This window comes from Aquarana catesbeiana, linkage group LG01 (genome assembly GCF_042186555.1).
Source record: "Aquarana catesbeiana isolate 2022-GZ linkage group LG01, ASM4218655v1, whole genome shotgun sequence".
NCBI lineage: Eukaryota > Metazoa > Chordata > Amphibia > Anura > Ranidae > Aquarana > Aquarana catesbeiana.
The window spans coordinates 612596425-612612243 of NC_133324.1; the positions used below are offsets into that span (position 1 = coordinate 612596425).

A 15819-nucleotide genomic window follows, 5' to 3' on the forward strand; every position below is an offset into this window, starting at 1 on the left:
AATCTCTGAAAGAGGCTCGGTCCGTGAGTGGTTAAGGACCTTGCTTTTTGCACTGGTGTGCAGTCATGTTGGAACAAGAAGGGGCCATCCCCAAACTGTTCCCACAAAGTTGGAAGCATGAAATTGTACAAAATGTCTTGGTATGCTGACGCCTTAAGAGTTACCTTCAGTGGAGCTAAGGGGCCAAGCCCAAGCCCTGAAAAATAACCCCACCCCATAATTCCCTCTCCGCCAAATGATTTGGACCAGTGCACAAAGCAAGGTTCATAAAGACATGGATGAGCGAGTTTGGGTGGAGGAACTTGACTGGCTTGCACAGAGTCCTGACCTCAACCTGATAGAACACCTTTGGGATGAAATAGAGTGAAGACTGCAAGCCAGGCATTCTTGTCCACATCAGTGCCTGACCTCACAAAAGTGCTTCTGGAAGAATGATCAAACATTCCGATAGACACATTCCTAAGCATTGTGGACAGCCTTTCCAGAAGAGTTGAAGTTGTTATAGCTGCAAAGGGTGGGCCAATTCAATATTGAACTAATATTGACTAAGACTGGGATGCCATTAAAGTTCATGTGCATGTAAAGGCAGGCATCCCAGTACTTTTGGTAATATAGTGTATACCAGGATTGGGATAATAAAGCTTTACATCATATGCATTTTTACTCATTGTTTGACATCTTTTTATTTGTGCTTCCTGAGTAATCCACACTCTATCTAGATCTTATGATCAACTGTATAACAGGTTTAGTTTTAGAAAGGAAAATCCAAGATTCCTTCTCATGCTCATGTGCTATATTGTGGGCTTGGCAAGACCCCTTATTCTCACAAAAGTCCAAAGCCATAAATAGACACAATGGGACTAGGTGTGACAGTTTTCACAGACTACAAATACAGAAAGAAGATTTATTTACATCACACATCTACGGAAACAAATCCTTGAAGAAAACTGCCCTCTTGGGATACCTGATCTACCTGCAGTAAAGTTTGCAGGAAATGTAATACAATATATTAATCTTTTACGTTCATAGGAAATATCTATTGTCTTCAAAAACCACAACTGAAATTGCTGAAATATCCAGTTCGCATTTAATAATTATAGAACTAACTACTTAAAATTAATGCTATTTCCTCATTAAGTATTCAATTTTTACTGTAGCTGCAACAGACTTAAGCATGTAAACAAACATGCACGCATGCAAACAAAATAAAGGTGACTTGCACGTGTAAAGTACATGGTTAAATAAATCTGTTGCACTGGCAGTCTTAAATTGTACCTCCTTGCCCATAAGCCAAAGGATGTCTCTTTGTGTCTGAAATAAAGCAAGCATTCATAAATTGTTATATGCCACTACTGTTAATTCCTGTATCATGTAAGTGTAAACCAGGCATGTCCAAAGTCCGGCCCGCGGGCCAATCGCGGCCCGCGGTCCGGTTTCGGACGGCCCGCCTGGTAATTTTGACATATATATCTTTTGTGGCCCCCAACGAATCCCCGAGCGCCGGGGGCCATAAAAGATAGATATGCTGGCTGCCTTGGAGGGGGCGGGACAAGCGCCGTACAGGATACAGGAGAATTTCCTGTTTACACGGCGTCCTGTGTAAAAGGAAGTCCCGTCTCCTGCGCTGCCATTGGACAATTGTTTTGTCCATCATAGGAGGCGGGACTTTCAATTAAAGAGGCCGCCGTGTAAACAGGAATTTCTCCTGTATATCTGTTGGCGCTCGTCCCGCCCCCTCCCTGTCTCCTCCAAGGCTGCAGATGGACATGAATCAGGCTGCACTGACAGCAATGGTGAGTCTGCATTCATGTCAATGTGGTGGGGGCTGCCGTATTTATGTCAATGTGGTGGGGGCTGCATTCATGTCAATGTGGGGGCTGCATTCATGTGAATGTGGTGGGGGCTGCATTCATGTCAATGTGGGGGCTGCATTCATGTGAATGTGGTGGGGGCTGCATTCATGTGAATGTGGTGGGGGCTGCATTCATGTGAATGTGGTGGGGGCTGCATTCATGTCAATACGGTGGGGGCTGCATTCATGTCAATACGGTGGGGGCTGCATTCATGTGAATGTGGTGGGGGCTGCATTCATGTCAATACGGTGGGGGCTGCATTCATGTCAATACGGTGGGGGCTGCATTCATGTCAATACGGTGGGGGCTGCATTCATGTCAATACGGTGGGGGCTGCATTCATGTCAATACGGTGGGGGCTGCATTCATGTCAATACGGTGGGGGCTGCATTCATGTCAATACGGTGGGGGCTGCATTCATGTGAATGTGGTGGGGGCTGCATTCATGTGAATGTGGTGGGGGCTGCATTCATGTGAATGTGGTGGGGGCTGCATTCATGTCAATACGGTGGGGGCTGCATTCATGTTAATGTGGTGGGGGCTGCATTCATGTTAATGTGGTGGGGGCTGCATTCATGTCAATACGGTGGGGGCTGCATTCATGTCAATACGGTGGGGGCTGCATTCATGTCAATACGGTGGGGGCTGCATTCATGTCAATACAGTGGGGGCCACATTCATGGCAATGGAGTGGGGGCCGCAGATGGGCACTGATTAGGCTGCATTGATGGGCACTGACCCTTATTTTGCTTCACAGTTCTTTATTTAAAATTTAAGATTTTTTTTCCTGAAACTTCATTTTTAAAGTGAAGGTGCGTGTTATAAGCAGATTAAATCCGGTATATCCAAATAACACGCCCAAGCTCATCTATTCACCACACACAGCACAAAGGCAAGAGAATTCTTGTTGGGCCGTGTATTAGTGCTCGGATGGACACACTTAGACCAAATTTTAATGGTTTAAGAATGTCAGGCAAAATGGTCGGCCCTCAAGCATGTTCTATTCATCAAATCTGGCCCTCTTGGAAAAAAGATTGGACACCCCTGGTGTAAACCAAAAGAAAATCGCCAGCTCACCCATGCCCTTGGATTTTCTTCACATTTGGTGTGCTGATCACCTCTTACTACATCTGCATCAGATAAGTGTAGTAACTGTCTACTAGTGGCCTTTGATGTGTTTTAGCCCTTAAATGCATTCAACTACAAGTGGTCATGAGCCGCACAATGTCAAAAGAAGACTGAGATGAATGAATCATACAATTAAACAGATACATTGCATGACCTCTGATTGGTATATTGCTTATTAAGGATGAGCCGAACATGAGCCGGGTCTTTTAGACCCTCCATCCCTCCATAAAGAGTACCTGTCACCCACCTATTACTGTCACAAGGGATGTTTACATTCCTTGTGACAGCAATAAAAATCAAAAAAAAAAAAAATGTTTTTAAAACACAATTTATAAAGTAAAAAAATAAATAAAATAAATAAAAAAAAAAAAAATTTTTTAAAGTGCCCCTGTCCCCGTGAGCTCGCGCAGCGAAGAAAACGCATACGGAAGTCGCGCCCGCATATGTAAACGGTGTTCAAACCACACATGTGAGGTATCGCCGTGATCGTCAGAATGAGAGCAATAATTCTAGCCCTAGACCTCCTCTGTAACTCAAACCTGGTAACCGTAAAAATTTTTTAAAGCGTCGCCTATGGAAATTCATAGGTACCGTAGTTTGTCGCCATTCCACGAGTGCGTGCAATTATAAAGGGTGACATGTTTGGTATCTATTTACTCGGCGTAACATCATCTTTCACATTATACAAAAAAATTGGGGTAACTTTACTGTTTGGATTTTTTAAAATTCATGAAAGTGTCCCTTTTCCAAAAATTTTCGTTTAAAACACCGCTGCACAAATACCGTGTGATAAAAAATATTGCAACAATCGCCATTTTATTCTCTAGATTCTCTGCTAAAAATATATATATATATAATGTTTGGGAACTCTAAGTAATTTTCTAGCAAAAAATAGGATTTTAACTTGTAAACACCAAATTTCAAAAATAGGCTTAGTCATGAAAGGGTTAAATATCGTGCCTGGGGATGACTATTGTATGCCTGTAAAGTGGCGCATGTTTCCCGTGTTTACAACAGTCCCTGCACAAAATGACATTTCTAAAGGAAAAAAGTCATTTAAAAGTACTCACTGGTATAATTAATTGTCGGTCCTGGCAATACACATAAAAGTCATTGATAAAAACTGAATGGGATTCCCCACAGTCCACTGCCAGCCCCTTTGGGTCTGGAATGGATTTTAAGGGGAACCCCGCGCCAAATTTTTTTTTTAAAATGGCGTGGAGTTCCCCCTAAAAATCCATACCAGATCCTTATCAGAGCACGCAACCAGGTAGGCCGCAGGACAAGAGAGGGGGACAAGAGAGCGCCCCCCCTTCCTGAACCATACCAGGCCACATGCCCTCAACATGGGGAGGGTGCTTTTGGGTAGTCCCCCAAAGCACCTTGTCCCAATGTTGATGGGGACAAGGGCCTCATCCCCACAACCCTTGCCCGGTGGTTGTGGGGATCTGTTGGCAGGGGGTTTATTGGAATCTGGAAGCCCCCTTTAACAAGGGGACCCCAGATCCCGGCCTCCCCCCTGTGTGAAATGGTAACGGGGTACAAATGTACCCCTACCATTTCACAAAAAAAGTGTGAAAATGTTAAAAATGACATGACACAGCTTGGAACAAGTCCTTTATTCTTCTTCTTCTCTTGCTACACCGATGGACCGGAAAAAAAAAAATGCAACCGATTTGCCTACATGGGATACACGGGGACATCCCTATTGTTTCCGCGTAGAATCAGAGGGATGCAGGGCCACCTGGTTACGTTACATTTGTACCCCGTTACCAATTCACAAAGGGGGAAGGTGGGATCTGGGGGCCCCTTGTTAAAGGGGGCTTCCAGATTCCAATAAGCCCCCCGCCCGCAGACCCCCACAACCACAGGGCAAGGGTTATGGGGATGAGGCCCTTGTCCCCATCAACACCAAAGCACCCTCCCCATGTAGAGGGCATGTGGCCTGGTACAGTTCAGGAGGGGGGGCGCTCTCTCGTCCCCCCTTTTCCTGCGGCCTGACAGTTTGTGTGCTTGGATAAGGGTCTGGTATGGATTTTTGGGGGGGACCCCCATGCCATTGCCATTTTTTTTTAATTTTGGAGCGGGGTTCCCCTTAATATCCATACCAGACCTGAAGGGCCTGGTATAGAATTTGGGGGTACCCCCAAGCAATTTTTTTTTTTTAAATTTTGGTTCCCCTTAATATTCATACCAGACCCAAAGGATCTGGTAATGGACTGTGGGGGAATCCCATACTGTTTTGACTTTCATGTGTCGGTCATTACATTTTTTGCAGGATTTGCCTCTCGGCCTCAGTGGAGGCTCAAGCATTTAGTTTACGCCCATATTTCTTGGGCTTTTCTTTTCTTTTTGAAGAGAACAACATATATATACTCTTGGTGGAGTACAAAAAAAACCCACTTCTACCTGTTTACATCATCTCCAACACATAGATGTTTGTTCAATTTGGAATCAAGAGCATACTGGGCAGACAGACTTTGTCACTGTCGCTGTTTTTAATCACAAATTTTATGGAATGCCAAGTCAGCCAATACAGTGTTTAATGTAAGTGTATCAGATATGAAAATTACATTATGAAATGCTTTATTGATGGACACTCAGATATTGATTATTATCTTTTCAATATATCTTCTTTAACACAGAATTATCTAAAGCATACACTACCCCTGAGGAAGGAGTTTAATTGACTCCGAAACACGTCGGGTGAATAAGTACTGCTTCGAAACTCTGTATATACACAATTGTAATACTGATGGATTTACATTCCTAAACAATAGATGTTACAGTTGTTGTTATATTTTATTATGTTAATTCAATAAATTATATTTGTACCAAGTATACCTCTTTTATGATTGCTACATGTGCCTGAAAAGTCCACCACTAGGGGACCCCCTTTGCTGTTATGTATAAATAATTTTGGATGTGGCACAAATTCACAGTCAGATGCTGATCTACAATATACATTACTCCCGAGTACGGTGATACCACATGTGTGAGACTTTTACACAGTGTGGCCACATACAGAGGCCCAACATGCACGGAGCACCTTCAGGCATTCTAGAGAACCCAGGCCAATTCTGACATTTCTCTCCTACATGTAAAAATCATAATTTATTTGCTAGAAAATTACATAGCACCCCAAAACATTATATATGTTTTTTTAGCAAAGACCCTAGAGAATACAATGGCGGTCATTGCAACTTTTTATCTCGCACGGTATTTGCGCAGCAATTTTTTCGAACGCATTTTTTAAAAAAAAAAAAAAACTGTTTTGTGCTTTTAAAAAAAACAAAACAGTAAAGTTAGCCCAATATTTTTGCATAATGTGAAAGATGAAGTTATGCCGAGTAAATAGATACCTAACATGTCACCCTTCAAAATTGCACACCCTCGTAGAATGGCGCCAAACTTTGCTACTTAAAAACGCTTTAAAATTTTTTACTGGTTACATGTTGTGAGTTACAGAGGAGGTCTCAGGCCAAAATTATTGCTCTCACTCTACCAATCGCAGCGATACCTCACATGTGTGGTTTGAACACCATTTTCATATGTGGGTGGGATTTACGTATGCGTTCGCTTCTGCATGCGCGCACATGGGGACACGGGGAGAAAAAAAAAATGTTATTGTTCATTTTGTATATGAGTAAGTGGTGTTGCGCTGATCCTTATTATAAAAACAGGTGAACAATGAATAATAATAATCAATGCGCTAGATAGGAAAATAGTGAAATAGCGTAAGCGTGGGAGATGATTCGTATTAGAAAATGTTCATTTCAATAATCAATATCTTCAATAGTGCATAAAAAATAACGTAAGTATACTCAAATAAAATATCACTTCAATAACCTAAAAATACAATCCACGTGAATATAACGTGATACTATCAGGGCACCAGTAACTAGCTCTGAATTTAAATTAAAATAAAGTGCATAATCAACATACATGTATAATAGGACCAGTGAAAATAAAAAGTGCAGACCAGAGTGCTATGTGCAACTCGGAATTTAAAAGAGAAGTGACTGGCTATTTCTATATAAAGTGCATATTGTGCATATTGACATCAGATAATACATACAGGTGAAAAATATTTCAAATGGGAGAAAATCCTGTTTTGCACAAAAAAAAAAAAAAATGAATGTGATGTGACAGCAACGTGCTAACATGCACACGTTGCAATTAAAGTGCTACCAGATGCATTCATAAATGTTCAAAAACAGTCCTTGTGTATAATTGTGACAGCAACGTCCTGGCATGCACACGTTGCAGTTAGAGTGCTGGGGTGAATCACATCTATTTCTTCGTGTGCTAAACACTTTGGTGGGTAATGGCCCCTTACCTTCAGGTAATGGGGCAAAAGCAGGTAACAAAATAATTGTTAGGGGCGTCCGCCTATGGATTCCAGCGCATCCCTCTCTATCCTGGATCTTGGGTTGGAGTTCCCTCAGGTATAATGTAGGGGGGTTGTATTCATAGGGGGTAATCAACAGAAGAAAAGCCAAAAATGCAGGTACTCACATAAAGATTGAGAAGCAATAGTAACAATCCAAAGAGCAGCGAGCTCATGTGCCTCTGTCTGTGTTTGCAGCCTGTCTCGTCCCTACGCGTGACGTCACACCACGTGACTTCATCCCCTGATGAAGTCACGTGGTGTGACGTCACGCGTAGGGACGAGACAGGCTGCAAACACAGACAGAGGCACATGAGCTCGCTGCTCTTTGGATTGTTACTATTGCTTCTCAATCTTTATGTGAGTACCTGCATTTTTATAATAAAGAGCATTACGTTTTAAACTGGATTACACTATTGGGCTTTTCTTCTGTTGATTACCCCCTATGAATACAACCCCCCTACATTATACCTGAGGGAACTCCAACCCAAGATCCAGGATAGAGAGGGATGCGCTGGAATCCATAGGCGGACGCCCCTAACAATTATTTTGTTACCTGCTTTTGCCCCATTACATGAAGGTAAGGGGCCATTACCCACCAAAGTGTTTAGCACACGAAGAAATAGATGTGATTCACCCCAGCACTCTAACTGCAACGTGTGCATGCCAGGACGCTGCTGTCACAATTATACACAAGGACTGTTTTTGAACATTTATGAATGCATCTGGTAGCACTTTAATTGCAACGTGTGCATGTTAGCACGTTGCTGTCACATCACATTCATTTTTTTTTTTTTTTTTTTTTTTTGTGCAAAACAGGATTTTCTTCCATTTGAAATATTTTTCACCTGTATGTATTATCTGATGTCAATATGCACAATATGCACTTTATATAGAAATAGCCAGTCACTTCTCTTTTAAATTCCGAGTTGCACATAGCACTCTGGTCTGCACTTTTTATTTTCACTGGTCCTATTATACATGTATGTTGATTATGCACTTTATTTTAATTTAAATTCAGAGCTAGTTACTGGTGCCCTGATAGTATCACGTTATATTCACGTGGATTGTATTTTTAGGTTATTGAAGTGATATTTTATTTGAGTATACTTACGTTATTTTTTATGCACTATTGAAGATATTGATTATTGAAATGAACATTTTCTAATACGAATCATCTCCCACGCTTACGCTATTTCACTATTTTCCTATCTAGCGCATTGATTATTATTATTCATTGTTCACCTGTTTTTATAATAAGGATCAGCGCAACACCACTTACTCATATACATTTATCTAAAAGGTTAGGTGTTCACCTTATCGGTGTTTGCGGCTTTTCCACCCACAGCCTCTTCCATACTAGATAGCGCGGGAATAATTTTCCCTTATCCAGTATTGTTCATTTTACTTTATTAATTTTAGTTTGATGCTTTTTTCCAAAAAAAAAATGTTTTGATCACTTTTATTCCTATTACAAGGAATGTAAACATCCCTTGTAATAGGAATATGGCATGACAGGTCCTCTTTACAGTGAGATATGGGGTCAATAAGACCCCACATCTCACCTCTAGGCTGGGAAGCCTGAAATAAAAATTAAAAAAAAACGATCCTGGCTTCGATCGTAGCAGTGAGTCGGTAGAAGCACCTGAGGGCGGCGGGAGGGGGGGACGTCCCCTCTGGCCTCCCGTAAGAACGATCAAGCAGCCGCTATGATCATTCTCATGGTGTAGGGAATCGCCGGCTGAAAAAGCTGATATCTGAATGATGCCTGTAGCTGCACCCATCATTCAGATATCCCTGCACAAAGTCAAGGATGTCGTATGATGGCCGGCGGGCGGGAAGTGGTTAAAACACATTTTTTTTAACACAAAGTTGTCCATTTATACAATATTTCTAACACATAGCATGTACATACCAAAAATGACACCCCAAAATAGATTCTCCTACTCCTCCTGAGTACAGCGATACCACATGTGTGAGACTTCCACAGCCTGGCCACATACAGAGGCCGAGTATAGCAGAGCATGGCAAAGTATGGGGGTATCACCGAGTATTGCAGAGTATGGCTGGGTATGGCTGGGTATGGCGGGGTATGACTGGGTATGGCGGGGTATTGCAGAGTATTGCACAGTATTGTTGGGGTATTGCAGAGTATTGTGGGGTATTGCAGAGTATTGCAGTGTATTACAGGGTATTGCAGAGTATTGCAGGGTATTGCAGAGTATTGCTGGGTATGCCAGAGTATGACTGGGTATGGCAGAGTATGGCTGGGTATGGCAGAGTATGCCTGGGTATGGCTGGGTATGGTAGAGTATTGTGGGGTATTGCAGGGTATTGCAGGGCATTGCAGAGTATTGCGGGGCATTGCAGAGTATTGCAGGGTATTGCAGAGTATTGCGGGGCATTGCAGAGTATTGCAGAGTATTGCGGGGCATTGCAGAGTATTGCAGAGTATTGTGGGGTATTGCAGAGTATTTCAGGGTATTGCAGAGTATTGCGGGGTATTGCGGGGTATTGCAGAGTATTGCAGGGTATTGCGGGGCATTGCAGACTATTGCAGGGTATTGCAGAGTATTGCGGGGCATTGCAGAGTATTGCAGGGTATTGCAGTGTATTGCGGGGCATTGCAGAGTATTGCAGAGTATTGCGGGGTATTGCAGAGTATTGCAGGGTATTGCAGAGTATTGCGGGGTATTGCGGGGTATTGCAGAGTATTGCAGGGTATTGCAGAGTATTGCAGGGTATTGTGGGGCATTGCAGAGTAATGCAGAGTATTGCACAGGGAATTGCAGAGTATTGCAGAGTATTGCAGAGTAGTGCAGGGTATTGCTGAGCATGGGGGGGATGGCTGAGCATGGAGGGATGGATCCATGGATGTGACTGCACATGTCTCTGAGCAGCACTGTGGGCACTACACATCCAGCCCAAAGCGCTGCTCCCATCCGATCCCTCCCCCTCTGTACCGATCGATACAGAGAGGGGAGAGAGGAACCGGCGTCATAATATGACGCCAGTTTGTTTACAGGTGAGCGCTCCGTCAATTGACGGAGCGATCACATAGTAAACGGCCGCGATCAGTGGGCGTTTACCGTGATCCGTGATGCGCCGGGTCGTCTAAAACCGGCGGTCACGGATGTTCCCGTGTGCGCTCCCCGGGGGGCGCGCGGGAGCTGTTTTCAGGGATCACGTCATATGACGTGATTCCAGAACTATCCAACCGCCCTGCAGCCATCATTTGGCTATGGGCCAGTTGGCAACTGGTTAAAGCTTGCTTGGGAGTTCCGAAAGAAGGGGGCGGAGAGTTGAAGTTACACTCTGCAGAGCTCAGTGAGGAGAGCTCTGACAGCTGATTGGAAGGAAGGGACACACCCCCTTCACACAGCACACAGGAACAGAGCTGAGGTTGTCAATCAGCTGGAGGTCCCTCCCCTGTCACCATTTTTCTCTTGGTGTCAGGAAAACTTGTCAGAAAGAATTCATGCTGATAGCAGAGCAACGAAGCAGCAGACAAAAGTGACAGTTAGTGCTCTAAATTGAGACAAGTACACACTATAGAGGGATATGCTTTATTTATATTTCATGTCTGAGGTTTACAACCACTTTAATTCTTCTTTGGTAAATCGGCCTCAATATATAGAGTATATAGCCTTACTTCATTATAAAAGGATAGTATATGGATCTGACCTAATGTTGAGCAGTGCTATCATCCCTTATGCAAGCATAGAAGAAAAACACCTTTTTGGATTGGGACTATAAGGGCACAAACCGAACAAGAAATGTCAACAAAAAATATCATTTATTGGTAAAAAAAAGTTTAAAAAGACATACTGAAATAACTGTTAATGCAGCAGGTGGTGTACAAATATCATATCTGAGATATGAACAGCAACTATACAATTTATCCCAGGATAATATAAAAGAGGTCACTGACGCGTTTAGAGAATTCTTCTTCAGAGGTGTCTGAGTTTAGCATAGAGAACTGCCTAGAAGCTGTGGCGCCTGCTCCTCTTGGCTTCTAGAGGTTTAATGGCGCTGGCATCAGTAGTAACTTCCTGGTTTTAAACATAGCGGCATCTGTTTCCCATACACTCTATTTTGATGGGTTTGTATTTCATCATTACTTGTTTGACCATTTTTGGATATTTAATGTGTCGATGTCATGGAATATAATGTTTGATGATGTATTCATGTCATATTTCTTTTCTGGGCAGTTCTCTATGCTAAACTCAGACACCTCTGAAGAAGAATCCTCTAAACGTGTCAGGTGTTCTCTTTTATATTATACTGGGTTAAAAGTTGCTGTTGATATCTCAGATATGATATATGTACACCACTGCTGCATTAACAGTTATTTCAGTATGTCTTTTTAAACTTTTTGTACCAATAAATGATATCTTTTATTGACATTTCTTGTTCGGTTTGTGTCCTTATAGTCCCAATCCAAAGAGGGTTTTTTCATCTATGCTTATAAAAGGATGTGCCTGTCCGAAGAAAAATTAATTTTGAAATTATAGTATTATATTAAAAATGAACAGATTTTTTGTGATTGTTTTTTCTTATAATTTTAATTTAAATGACACTTTACCTTAGAAAGAGGAAATTACAAAAAAAAAAAAAACATGCATTCCATATATCTTTTACATTTCTTATTACGGTTTTCTAGCATGTTAAAATGTTTGTGCTATAAATTTTCATTTTTTTAAGTTTTCTAGTATGCTGGACTATTTCTATTATTAGGAATTATGGTGCTCAGCCACTTCAATTTTTTAACCACTACACTGCCATATTACCACTAGCAATGCCTGCCTCTGTTGCATCTCTACTGAAGTAAACTATAGCAGATATAGTCAATAAACGTAATTATTCTTAGCAAAGGCAACCAAAAAGTAACTTAAAGTGATACTAGACAATATCCTTTTTTAAAAAAAACAATACATAAACACCCACTACCTAACAGTCCTTGAATCAAAATTTTTATGAAATCACCTGTGTTTTTCTGCTTCCATGTAATGTGCTCTGTGAGCTCCCAAACTCTCATTTTCCCTTCACTTCCATTTGTTTGGATTGAGCAGTGCATGATATTTGCGATCAGGTACACTGCTTCAAGCACACAGGAAATCCTATTGTGCCTAGACCATTTTGGGAACACACAAGAGGGGGTGGCTATGTTCCTACATACAGTGGGACCTTGGAGAATGAATGTAGCTACCCTGTAACGGGAAGTCAGGAATTTGGAGATTTGGAGGAGCCTGAGATTAATTGAAGGGACTTTTTTGAGTTAAACATACATGCTTGAATGTGATTTTTTTTAAACTAGTATTTAGTGTCACAAATTAAATGAATAACATTATAAGTAATACAAAAAATGTTTACATATTATATTATTCCAAAAACCAAACTGATTAAATAAGCATTTCTTTCATTTTGTTCAGATGCAAAAATAATACAACTATTTTAAAGTGAAATTCAAATATAAACACAGTGTTCCAAATGTACATTCCAAGAAGAGAATAGCATTAATTGTGTATATGAACCATGCAAACACAGAATGAACTTTCAAATGCTACATTTATAGGCTGTGAGCAGAAATTCTCATGCCCCTTTGCCCACCTTTAGTAACAGCATTAACAAAGCAAGACTGAATGCCTTCTGAAATTGCTCAGGCAAGAGCAAATGTTGCCCATGTTTTATCTCCCTAGAGACTCAGAAACTTTCCAAGAATGAAGTTATGGGAGCGGATCTGGCAGTGGGGTGAGTCAGGGAGAGCAGTAATGTACTGTCTCTTACACACAACAACACTTCAGTGTCAAAGATACAAGTCCAAGGGCATCTGGCTGATTCAGGCATACAGCAGGCAGAAGAAAAGAAAACAATTTCTTGGCAAAAAAATGAATTTTGAAGAGAAGAAAGAAACAACAGGAGAGCTAACATTGCAATCTACATATATAAAGAAAAGCATGACCATGGACAGTCATAATGTAGAAGGGCAATGTACAACAAAGAACATTATCTTAACAGCAAATAAATCTTTCCTCTCGAAATCCAAAAAGTGATCCAAGGCCAGTCCTATTTTGTTTTTACCAGTCTGGGTATAGCTGGCAATGATAAGGCAGTGTAGGGGTTAACAATCAAGTGTTAATGAACACTTTACATGAGAAAAAAGTCAATTGCATTACTTCCATTAGATAGAACTACTAACGTCAGGGCTTAAACTCAAGCTTTCAGCAATTTTAACAAACTGTATACTGTATAGTTCTCAATTCTTCTTATACTTCAGGCAAAAATATTTATCTACGCATGATTGATCCAATGTCCCACAAAATTAATTTTTTCTATGCATTCTTTATTTATGTTTTTGAAGCATAATAGATAGGTACGGCAAAAAAACCAAATCCGTTTACAACTAAAATAAAGATCTAGGTCAGGCTTAGTTTTTCACAATTCACCATTCAGTAGATGTCATCAAGTGATACAATAAGAGGCAAAGCAGGAAAAATAAAGGCACAAGCATCACATTGGTTGGGTGAATATGCTTGTTCGAAAAAAAAAAGAAGGAGGGTAAGTTAGGCAAGTAAGCAGGTCCAAACCTAGTTCAGTGTGGTATAAATCACCTATGGTTCAGGGTTCAGGGTGTTAATGGGAAAAGGAAGTCAATAAAAATAAACTAGTAGAAAACTACTGCTACAGGGTGGGAGATAAGGGTAATTTTGAGGGCGCACTGGATAGGAGGTTTCCATAATTCATTATGCAGTTTTTTAACTAAGTAAGGGAACTAAGGCAACCATGATTGTTAGTAAGAGGCTCTGAAGGTCTAAATGAGAATATACAGTATAATGTTAAGTAGGAGTTAGCCCAAGGATGGATTAGATCTGACTCTGATGCCCCAGAGCTTTTGAATTTTTTACAGTTTGGACAGAGTGGGGAAGGATTACAAGCCCTATCGCATTTTTATTTGTGGTTGGGCTAGGAATTGTGGTTTCTCTAGTGGGTACACAGCCTACAAGTGATTACTTTTTCAGCAAAATAGGTAAGCTTTAGAATCTCCATTAGGTTTTTTTTTTTACTGTCTATATTCCTGTCCCAGTAACAGCCTGTAATGAAACGTCCCACACTCCGCTTGAGTGCTTTCGTCATATATCGCTTCCTCCCAGTCTGAATATAGATATCAGATATTCCAAACTCTAACATCCAGAAAACAAGACAATACTCATTTGGTTGCTGAACATGGACTGAACTGATTTATTTGAGATGACACACAAATATATACAGCAAGCTGACAATACACACTGTAACCAGAAACCTAATTAACATGAGCTAGTTATCTAATCATTTACCCAGACTAGGTGACTCAGAGATATGACCTTTCAGGGTAGACTTGCCGTCTTCTCACTCCCAACTTACAATACACATAGGTAGAAACACATCCCCCAATAGTTTGCTAGGAGACAAAGGTGTATTAATGAGCACAATAAACTTTTGGGTGAAAGACCCGGGCTTTCCAGATCTCATTATTCAGCATTCTTTTCACATACATCTGTCCCCTGAGTCCCAAGCTGGCAGAGACCATCATGGCCTCCTTAATAATGTCCTTTTGCATTACATAACAGAATATCTTCCTAAATGCTTGTAGCTCCCTCAAATGCCAGGGCCCATAGTCGGTAGACAAGAGGCTAGCATTCAGTCCCCTCCAAAAGCCTCTGTTCCAGGTGAGTCTGTTACACAGCCGTTTCCCTATTTTCTAGGGAAATAAGGAATATATATATACATACAGTATCTCACAAAAGTGAGTACACCCCTCACATTTTTGTAAATATTTTTTTATACCTTTTCATTTGACAACACTGAAGAAATTTGCTACAATGTAAAGTAGTGAGAGTACAGCTTGTATAAATGTAAATTTGCTGTCCCCTCAAAATAACTCAACACACAGCCATTAATGTCTAAACCGCTGACAACAAAAGTGAGTACACCCCTCAGTGAAAATGTCCAAATTGGGCCCAATTAGCCATTTTCCCTCCCCGGTGTCATGTGACTCATTAGTGTTACAAGGTCTCAGGTGTGAATGTGGAGCAGGTGTGTTAAATTTGGTGTTATTGCTCTCCCTCTCTTATACTGGTCACTGAAAGTTCAACATGGTACATCATGGCAAAGAACCTTCTCTCAGTCACATTAAAAGATATAATAAAATATTTACAAAAATGTGAGGGGTGTACTCACTTTTGTGAGATACTGTATATATATATACCACACTGTAGAATGGTATACTATTGGGAAGAAAATTCCAGTACAGTCTATTTGCCTTAGACAGGCCTCTTTTAGTGATTCTGTCTGAGTGATAATAAAGTTTCATCCCTTCAAAATTAAAAAACCTATTAGATGATGATTACTGGTACCTTAAAATAAATCAATAAGTCTTTTAAATTATTTTTTTCAAATAAGTGCATGCAA

General features: G+C 40.9%; 1 protein-coding gene across 2 annotated transcripts in view; it reads right to left on the reverse strand.

The window, feature by feature from the left end:
* SHROOM3 (shroom family member 3) overlaps positions 1 to 15819 on the reverse strand; it is a 554962-nt gene that overhangs the window by 194793 nt on the left and 344350 nt on the right. The gene's annotated exons all lie outside the window — the stretch shown is intronic.